Source organism: Cibotium barometz, chromosome 21, assembly GCF_041138505.1.
Source record: "Cibotium barometz isolate CiBa-2024 chromosome 21, ASM4113850v1, whole genome shotgun sequence".
Classification (NCBI taxonomy): Eukaryota; Viridiplantae; Streptophyta; class Polypodiopsida; order Cyatheales; family Cibotiaceae; genus Cibotium; species Cibotium barometz.
The window spans coordinates 44,564,775-44,574,620 of NC_141066.1; positions in this window are offsets into that span (position 1 = coordinate 44,564,775).

Here is a 9,846-nt window from a genome sequence, read left to right on the forward strand (position 1 = left end):
GATGTAGATGAGAATGGAGATGTGGAGGTATACGTAGATGTAGATGTATAGATGTAGATGTGAATGGAGATGTGGATGTATGCATGTAGATGTAGGTGTATAGACGTAGATGTGGATGTAGAGGTGGATGTATGCATGTAGATGTAGATGTATAGATGTGGATGTGAATGTGGAGTGGATGTATGCATGTAGATGTAGATGTATGAAAGTGAATGTGAATGTGGATGTGGATGTATGCATAGGGATGTAGATGTATGCATGTAGATGTGAATGTACGCATATAGTTGTGGATGTATGGATGTGAATATACGATTGTGATGTGAGGGAATCTGAAGTGATGAGATGGAAATGATGTGATGGGATGAGTATACATATAAATGGAATATGGAATAAGTAATGTAGATTGAGGAGGGATAATGTGGAAAAATGAAAGTTAAAATAGAAATTGTATTGTAAACTGTTTGTAAATGCTGTTTGTAAATGATTGTAAATGATTGAGGAGGGATAATGTGGAAAAATGAAAGTTAAAATAGAAATTGTATTGTAAACTGTTTGTAAATGCTGTTTGTAAATGATTGTTTTATGTCAAGAATGCTGGGGGGAGCATTTTGACCGTCTTGTGATTAAGGTCGTGATGAGAAAGTTGCAACTGCTGACGGGGAGTCAATGAAGGACGTCTCGCGTAGCAAGGTCGGCCGAGGTCTTGACCAGCCTCGGTGCGATTAAAATGGTGAGCTTCCGGTACGGTGGATGAGGGGCCAAGGAAGCGGCCTATGCGTGAAGCGCTAGGTTACCTGCGAAGGATCCTAGAGGGTGCTGACCATACGGTGCTCGGGCTCTGGGTCGCCTAGGATACCCACGCGTGCGTCGAGGAAGATATTGGAACAGAGTTGGAGTTGTTTTCTGAAATCGAGCATGGATCTGGTTGATTGACCTTGCTGGTCTTCAATGGATGAGTCCATGGCTCCTTATATGGATCTGTTGGTTGATCTTGCTGATCTTCAACGAGAGTCCATCTTGTTAAGTGATTATATTGCCAAGTATTATGGGCTAGGAACTATCGAAACGGCTCCTGAGCGTTCTAGTTGCCAATGACGCCATAGATACTCTGATGAAGGAATGATGGGAAATTAAGAATCAATTGGATAAATTGGAAGATGGTGATCAATGATACTATGGTTTTATTAAAGGATTGTTTTAAACTGGTTGAATCTGGTTGAAAAAGGCAATTTCATATTGGGTGTTTGAGTGGTGTGACTAGTTTTATTTTGCATGAACATCCGGCTAGGGGGCCTTGGAACTCTTTTCCTTGGTACCCGGGACAAAACCTAACCAAATTTTTAATTGGATCCCATCACTACAGTGGTTGGGCGGTTGGCTAACCCATGGGATTGGATGGGGTTAGGCTGGACTGATGGATCCGTAAATCGAGACTCAAACTTTTGTTTTTACGATAGAAAAAAAAATCCCGGACAGTAACTGTTCTATGGATAGGAATCAACGGCTGTGCCTCTTGAATGGGGAAAAAAGCGTTGATCCCAATGATCCAAGTGCAAGTTTCTTCCTTGAACTGACTAAGTATCTTATAGATGTAATTGGATCATCTCGATCAGAAATGATCTTGACTACGTTAGAGTAAAAAGTTATCCTGGTGGAATCGCCCGTGCTTCCGGTTAAGAAAGTTTTTCCGGGTTCGGTTTTGGAACAACCGACGGATTAGTCTCTTATCCGGATATCCGTGGGCGAGGCCCCGAGTGTGGGACCCCTGTCCCGCGCGAGAAGCGCTACTTCCGCTGCCAGTACCCCGAATCCGTTGCTCGGTGGGAACAGGGATCTTACACCCTCCATCCATAGAAGGTTGACAAAGGAGATGGATATGGGTATCGTGCAAGCTATTTTATCAGCACCAGTGGCTTGTACCTTACCTTTGCTTGATTTGATAAAGCTTCGACCTGAGTTGTGGAATGATATTGCCACATGTTTGTCAGAGCAGGTAGTGCTACAAAAGGGTCACCATCATTGTACTATACACCCTGAGACAAAACATGTTATGCCAGTTCCTATCAACAAAGTAGGAAAATTTTGTGAGGACGATCAGGGAAATGCTACCCTCCCATTAGAAGTGCGAAAAGTAGCTTCAACTGCAATACTTGATAGTGGTGCAGGAGTGGGCATTGTGACAAGGTCCATTTGGGAAAAGTGGGGCAAACCAGCTATTAGGAGTACCAGGATGTGCTTGCAGCCTAGCAGATGGAAGCTTAGAACATCTCCTTGGGCTGCTTGAGAACATATTGGTCACCACATGTGGGATTGAATATGTGCAGTAGTGGATTTTGGAAAACATCCAAACTATGAAGTGATCTTAGGTAGACCATTCATGCGACAATTTCAAATGATTCAATATTGGGGATACAATTATTTATACCTCCGACATGATTCTGTCATCACAAGGGTCAACCTAAAGAATCACTCATATCATGATGTAACAAGGTCTCCAATAGATGAGTTTGATTCTGCTTCATCTGAGGGCTCAAGAGTTACATTGTCAAATGGGCGAGAAGATCTGTGGATGTGTGGAGCCTCATGTAGGGATTTTAACACTGAGAGACTTAAGGGTAATCGAAGTGTATCAGATGAGGCATACATTCCACAACCCTTCCCTGGGCACTTAATTGATCCACTAGAATGGAGTCATGTCCTTGTTGCAACATTATCGACATGTGCTTTACCTAAGCCAATTCAATTTTGTGACTCAGATGGATATGACATTATTCCTATACGAATGGTACAACCACGTGACCTTCTAGATGTTTTGTACTATGGGGATGCGTCCACAACAGCACTGCATGTAGAGGAAGTCTCAGTGGAGGATTTAACACTCGAATCTGCTAATGATGCTGATAAGGAAGATGGATGGGACTCTGATTTTGATAATGATGTGATAATCCTCGAGGAAGAGTTAGGAAAGGCATGCCTGCTCTTGAGAGGAAGGGAGGTTCAAGTAGAGATCCCTCGAAGCCGACCTAAACGTAAATGCTGTAAGAGCCATAAGAGAATCCGTAAACAAGATGAGAGGGAACGACGTGAGAGACTACAAAAAGAAAAGGAGGAGTTCTCAGGAAAGAATGGATATCTATACTATGTCCAAGCACAAGATAGTATCAAAGACCAAGTAAAACGATCAGATGGATTCCAACCAAGAGAAAAGCTAAAAACTGTTAGCAAAAATCGCAAAAAGACGAATAAACAAAAACCAAAACTCAAGTCTAAAACCGATTCTAAAGAGAATGTTGGAAGTGCAAAGATAACGGTTGAACAAAAAAATCTGATGCAAGATTGCAAAGGAGAGCTCAAAACCGCATGGTCTTCAATGAGTCAAGATCGGAAGATTGTTCTTCAACAGCCCATGCGACAAAAGCCAAGCATGCCAGGGGTTTCATATGATGGTCCAGAAGATGCAAAAAAATTTGATATCGCTAAGCCAGGAGAAGAGCCTCTCTATGTGTGGATTGCCACAGACTTGTCCTTAGATGAGGAGAAGTTATTAATTCAAACAATAAAGGAGTATCGCGATGTTTTTGCTTGGAGTTATAAAGACCTCAAAGGAGTTGATCCAAGCATATGTCAGCATACAATTCCATTGCGAGAGGATGCAAAGGCTTCCAAGCAACGTCCTTATACTTACAATGAGAATTTTACATGAAAGATAAAAGAAGAAATAGACAAGCTCTTAGAGGCAGAATTTATCTATGAGATTGAACACACTGAATGGGTCTCCCCTATTGTAGTGGTGCCCAAGAAAAATGGAAAACTTCAAGTATGTGTAAACCTCAAGAAAGTAAATGCAGCTACTGTACGTGATCATTACCCACTTCCAATCACGGATCACGTTCTAGAACGGGTTGCAGGGAAAAAGGCATATAGTTTCTTGGATGGATTCTCCGGTTACAATCAAGTGTCAATTGATCCAAAGGATCAACACAAGACAGCCTTTGCTACTGAAGATGGCATCTTTGCCTATTGTGTTATGCCATTTGGTCTAACAAATGCACCAGCAACCTTCAAGCAGTTAATGAGTCATGTATTCAAGGAGTACCTTAGGCAATTTCTTGAGATCCTCATGGATGATTTATGTGTTCACTTGTTAGGGGTTAACTTTACCTAAGTTGGAATATCCGAATTCTATGTATGTGAATGATCCCTTTGGGTAGTTGCCTAGGAATTCATGAAAAGTGATAGATATGAAGCGATGTAGTTAGTTGTTTAGAAGAGGGCGCATAACGGATATTCAGATTGGCAGAAGATGAAGAAGCGGAAATGTAATCCCTTGCATGATTATGACATGAATGAATTCTGATCATGTGTTCAGGGTTATTGTGTGTTAGCGGATTTGCTGTCTGATGTTTTGTATTCCGTTTTACTGTTATGATTTTTCTGCTAAAGGGAATGTCTTTGTGTTAGTGTTTGTTCGTGTATGAGATTTCCATTATCAAGTATCAGGCATTTAGTGCCCAGGTACACATTGGCGATCCTGCGGTGTTCGCATACTCAGCATTGTCTTGTATTTGTTGGGTATGGGGTTGTGTTGTGCTGTGCTGTTTGTGTCTCGCATGAATGTCAGATAGGGAGGGGCACACTAGTCCCATTCATTTCACGAGGGCACAAGCTAGGAAGCGCAGATATGACAAGTCGTCGGATGCTTCTAGCAGTGGAAGCGGTGATGCTGCGGAAGTGCCACCTGTGGCAGTTACGTCGGTTTCTGCTGGCGTAATTGAGGGCCAATCGGCACAGGCCGGCGTGGACGAGACTGATGCTGTCGAGCATACAACACCACTTGCAGAAGGGCCGGGGCAGAATGTCGTTAGCCCGGAACAAGCCCGGCGGCATTTGCATCAATTTGTTGGTGCCCTATTTCTGTCCAGACCGCCTGTTCGGAGTCAGAGACGGTTGCAATTTGATCCATTGAAAAATCCACCACCAGCTAATCCACTACCAGGAGTTGTGAACATGGCTGCACCACCACCTAATCCAACGGTTAAGGCTGCCAAATTTAAGGCAAAGCCTAAGGAAGACCCAGACTGTCACGTGGCTCAATTCGAGACCCGATGGGTACCCTGCCCATTTTGGAGATCCGGTGAAATTGCAGCAGTTTGCCGCAACCCTGGAGGGGGTAGCAATGAGTTGGTTTAGCCAATATGGCTTGGCCCACTTTGCAGATTTCAATGCTTTGAAGGATGCATTTTTGGCCCGGTTCAGGAAGGAGAAAACTCCTACTGATATCGTCAAAAAGATCAAGGCCATGGAACAGAAGCATCTGTTAGTGGAGGATTATGCTCAGAAGTTTCGGGGATTGGCTGCCAGACTGCAGGGTAATGAAAGACCCTCGGATGAAATGCTTGCCAGTTATTTTGTCAAAGGATTGCGGAGGAACTTGAAGAGTGCTGTCGCAAATGTGGATATTGCCGGCGGCTTTGATAACCTCGTAACAGCTGCCTCTCGGGTGGAAAAGCGACTGGGCATTCAGAAGGACAAACAAAAGGGCAGGAAGCAGGATGACTCAGAGTCGGATAGTTCGACTGAGTCAGACTCGGATAGTGAGGCCGAGTCGGCATGCTCATCTGATGAATCGGAGGATGAGAAGCATAGTGAGAAGAAAAAGGCCTCACGGAAGGCTAAGCAAAAAAAAGATACAGAGAAACAGGTTAGGGCGAAGAAGGAGAAAAAGCTTCTTCACAAACTTAAAGCTTTAGGGTATGCAGCAGTCTTGCCCAAGGAGAAACAGTACTGCCATATCTGTGAGAAGGAAGGCCATCTTACGGGTGCCTGTTGGTACAACCCCAACTACAGAGGCAAGGTGCCACCCAATGTGGTTCAGAGAGCACCACCTCAGCAAGTTGCAGAGGCTAATCCGGTGGTTCCGACCGTTTCGCATGTTCCCTATAATAGGCCTCCAAGACCATATGCTCCAAGACCTAATTGGCAGGGGCAGCAAGGGTTTCAGAGGGGACCTCAGGGTGTGCCACTGTGTGATTACTGTGGAAAAGACGGGCATCGAATTGGTCCGGCCTGTGAATTATGGTGTAAGCATAGGGAGGAAAGAGGGAGACCTGTCATTCGATTCAATGAGGGGAATCGGGGTCAGGGACCTCCCCAGGACCAGCAGCAGCAGAGACCTCCAGCTCAAGCCAATGCCATCCTGATAGAGATGGTGGGAGATAAAGCAGCGAGGGCTAGCACGGGGGTTTCACATCTTCAGGGTGTGCCGCAGCAGTTCCAAGTGCTGAAAGCTTCTAGCTCTGTTGATGCGCAGTGTGTTAGCACTAACCCTCGGGCTTCGTGCTGGCTCGGTGACTGCTCCACGGGTATGCTCGTTGGGGATTGTAAGGGGCAAGAATTAGTGGATACCTTGGCTGTTACCCGTGCAAAGGGTAAGGGACCTATCAGTTGGGAGGACCAGGAGGTGGTTCGTAGAAAAGTTTCCAGTCAGGTTCAGAAACTCCAGCAGAAGCAGCTCCCGGTGGAACCGATGGAGCCACTGCTAAAGGCACAGTTGTCGGAGGAACCGATTCCAGTCCAGCCACCTTGTGATTCCCTTCCAGGAAAGACTGAGGTGGTCCATTCGGATCCAGTCCCTAAGGTAACTGAAACCGTACCAGGTTCTGGGGATCTATTTGATGCACTAATGCATGCGCCTATTCAGATTTCCTTGGATCAGCTGTTAAGCATGGTACCGGCTTTTCGGGAACAGCTGTTGGGGAAGCTGCAGGAGCCAGTTCCAGCAAAGATGGTGGAGGATCAAGCCCCGTTTGTGGGAGTTTCTCAAGCGGAGTCCGCAGATGTGGATTTTAAAGTCCCAGTGATTAAAGTGGTATTCCACGGGCACAATTTTGAAGAGGTTTTACTGGATGGGGGTTCCGGAGTCAATATTCTACCGAAGACCGTTTACCTCCGTATGAAGTTGGGAGCGTTAGCACCAGCACCTTTTCAAGTGAGGATGGCAGATCAGAGGCGACTTCAACCTTTGGGGATTCTCAAGAATCAATCTATTAAGGTGGGTGGTCTGTCGTTTCTTGTGAATTTTGTGGTGCTCCGGATGCAGGATAGCGGGTCTGCCTATGCCATGTTGCTAGGCCGCCCCTGGTTTAAAATTGCCCGAGTCAAGCAGGATTGGGAGGATAATACTGTGGTGATCAGGCAGGGCAAGAAGACAACTCGCTTGTCCATGTTATCCAAAGTTCTCTTGAAGCAGGGGCAGAAGCCTTTATGTGCTCAGGGCATTCATTTGGCAAGTGATGTAGGTGAAGATGAGGAGGAGGCATATATGCAAGCCAATCCAACGGTAGTACCGGTCTTTGATGTAGATGTGGAAGCTATTGTCACCAGATATCAGCATACTGGACACCCGGTATCGGCAGTTCCGCAGAGTGTCGAGGGTTTGGAACAATCATCGGATGTTCCGACTGAAGACAGTGTGGTGCCCGAGCAGGAGATCCAGGTGGTTCCCGGCCAGGTCATGGAAGGCCAGACTTTTCAGCGGGCTGTGGAAGAAGCTTTAGCTGCCAAGGCTCAGCAGGTGCATTCTGTAACCGAGCAAGAAGCCATTATAGCAGCTGAACAGCAATATGAACGGCGTTTGCAGAAGTCCATGAGGGGGTGGAGGAAGATGACTTACAGGACATGAATTTAGGTACTGCATCCGATCCCAAGGTGGTCCGAGTCAGTGTGTATGTTGAAGGTCAATTTAAGGAGGACTTGCAGCAGCTGTTAGTGGAGTTTTGAGATGTATTTGCCTGGGAGTATTCTGATATGAAGGGCATTGATCCAGCTTTACATCAGCACCGCATCAATTTGAAGAATGATGCTGTTCCTGTCATCCAACAGCGGTATCGAATGAATCCAAATTTCGCCAAGCAGGTCAAGGAGGAGCTCGATAAGCTATTACGGGTAGGGTTTATCAAGCAGGTCAATGAGGTGACTTGGCTGTCTCCCATTGTGGTCGTGCCAAAGAAGAATGGCAAGATCAGGGTGTGTGTGGACTACAGGAAGTTGAATGCTGCCACAATTACTGACCCGTTTCCGTTACCATTCTGTGATACCCTCCTTGATGTTGTGGCTGGTCATGAGATGTATAGTTTTTTGGATGGTTTCTCAGGGTATAATCAGATAAGGATGGCACCGGAGGATGTGGATAAGACGGCCTTTATCACTGTGAGTGGGGAGCATTTGCTTACACGGTGATGAGCTTTGGATTAAAGAATGGCCCACCATCATTTTCATTTGTGGCTCAGAAGGTATTTGAGCCATATCTGTTGGATTTTATGCGAGCCTTTCTTGATGATTTTAGTGTTTTTGGTAAAATGGCTTTGCACTTACAGCACCTGAGGCTCTATTTGGAGCGCTGTCGGATGTTCCGCATAGCTCTTAATCCCTTCAAATGTGCTATTGCAGTCAGGCGTGGGATTCTCTTGGGCCATGTGGTGTCCCGGGAAGGCATCTTGATTGATGCTAAGAAGATTGAGGCCATTCAGAAGGCTTCCGCACCAAGTACTCTCAAGGAGACAAGCAGGTTTTTGGGGCAGGTTAAGTGGCATAGTAGGTTTTTGCGATATCTTTCAGATGTGTGTGCACCCCTTACTCATTTGACCAAGAAGGGAGTGGATTTTGTGTGGTCTCCAGTTCAAGAAAAGGCATTTCAAATTCTGAAGAAGATGTTGGTGGTGGCACCGATAGTGCAACCTCCTGATTGGGGGTTACCGTTTCATGTTTTTGTGGATGCTTCGGACATTGCCATAGGGGCTGTCCTCATGCAGGAGAAGATTAAGGGCTGGTTTCGACCAGTGTACTATGCTAGCAGGATGTTGACAAGTGCTGAAAGGAATTATACCGTCACGGAGAGGGAAGCTTTGGGGATGGTGTATTCTCTTCACAAGTTCCGGCACTATCTGTTGAGCAATAAGGTGGTTTTCCATGTAGATCATCAGGCCTTATTGTATTTGGTGAAGAAACCACACTTGACGGGTAGGTTAGCTAGGTGGATGCTTCTACTCCAGGGGTTTGACTTTCTGATCATACATACCCCGGGAAAGGAGCATGATGTAGCGGATTATCTGAGTAGGTTGGAGATTGGGGAAGTAGCTGTAGGGGTGGATGATCACTTCCTTGATTCGGTTTTGTTTTCAGCTACTGTGGCGATATTGGATTCTTGGTATGATCAGATGTTGAGTTTCTTGACAGATGGCACCATGCCAGTGGAATTTTCCACTGATCAACGGAGAAAGCTGGCACTCAGGAGTAAACCTTTTCTGGTAATTGCAGGTGCTCTATACAAGAGAGGGATAGATCAGATTATCCGTCGCTGTGTCCCAGAATTTGAGCAATCAGCAGTTCTGCAAGAGGCTCATGGTGGAATTGCAGGTGGGCATTTTTTTGGAGACATTACAGGTAAGAAGATTCTTCAATCTGGGCTTTGGTGGCCTACCGTGCTGAAGGATGCACACAATCATGCTAGGAGTTGCTTGGTATGTCAACAGTTGGGGCAGCCTGGAGCTTCAGACCGCATGGCGGATAATCCGATTCTGCCCTTAGATCCTTTTCAGAAGTGGGGTTTGGATTTTGTTGGGCCAATCAAGCCTAAGTCCAAGCGGACAGGTTGTCGTTATATCTTGGTGGCTACTGATTATTGTACGAAGTGGGTGGAGGCTGTTGCCTTGAAAGATAATACCGCCAAGAGTGTGGCTAGGTTTCTGTATCACAACATTATGACCAGGTTTGGGTGCCCAGTGGAATTGCTTAGTGATCGGGGTACTCATTTTCTCAATGCTGTCATTACGGAGTTGACCAAGACTC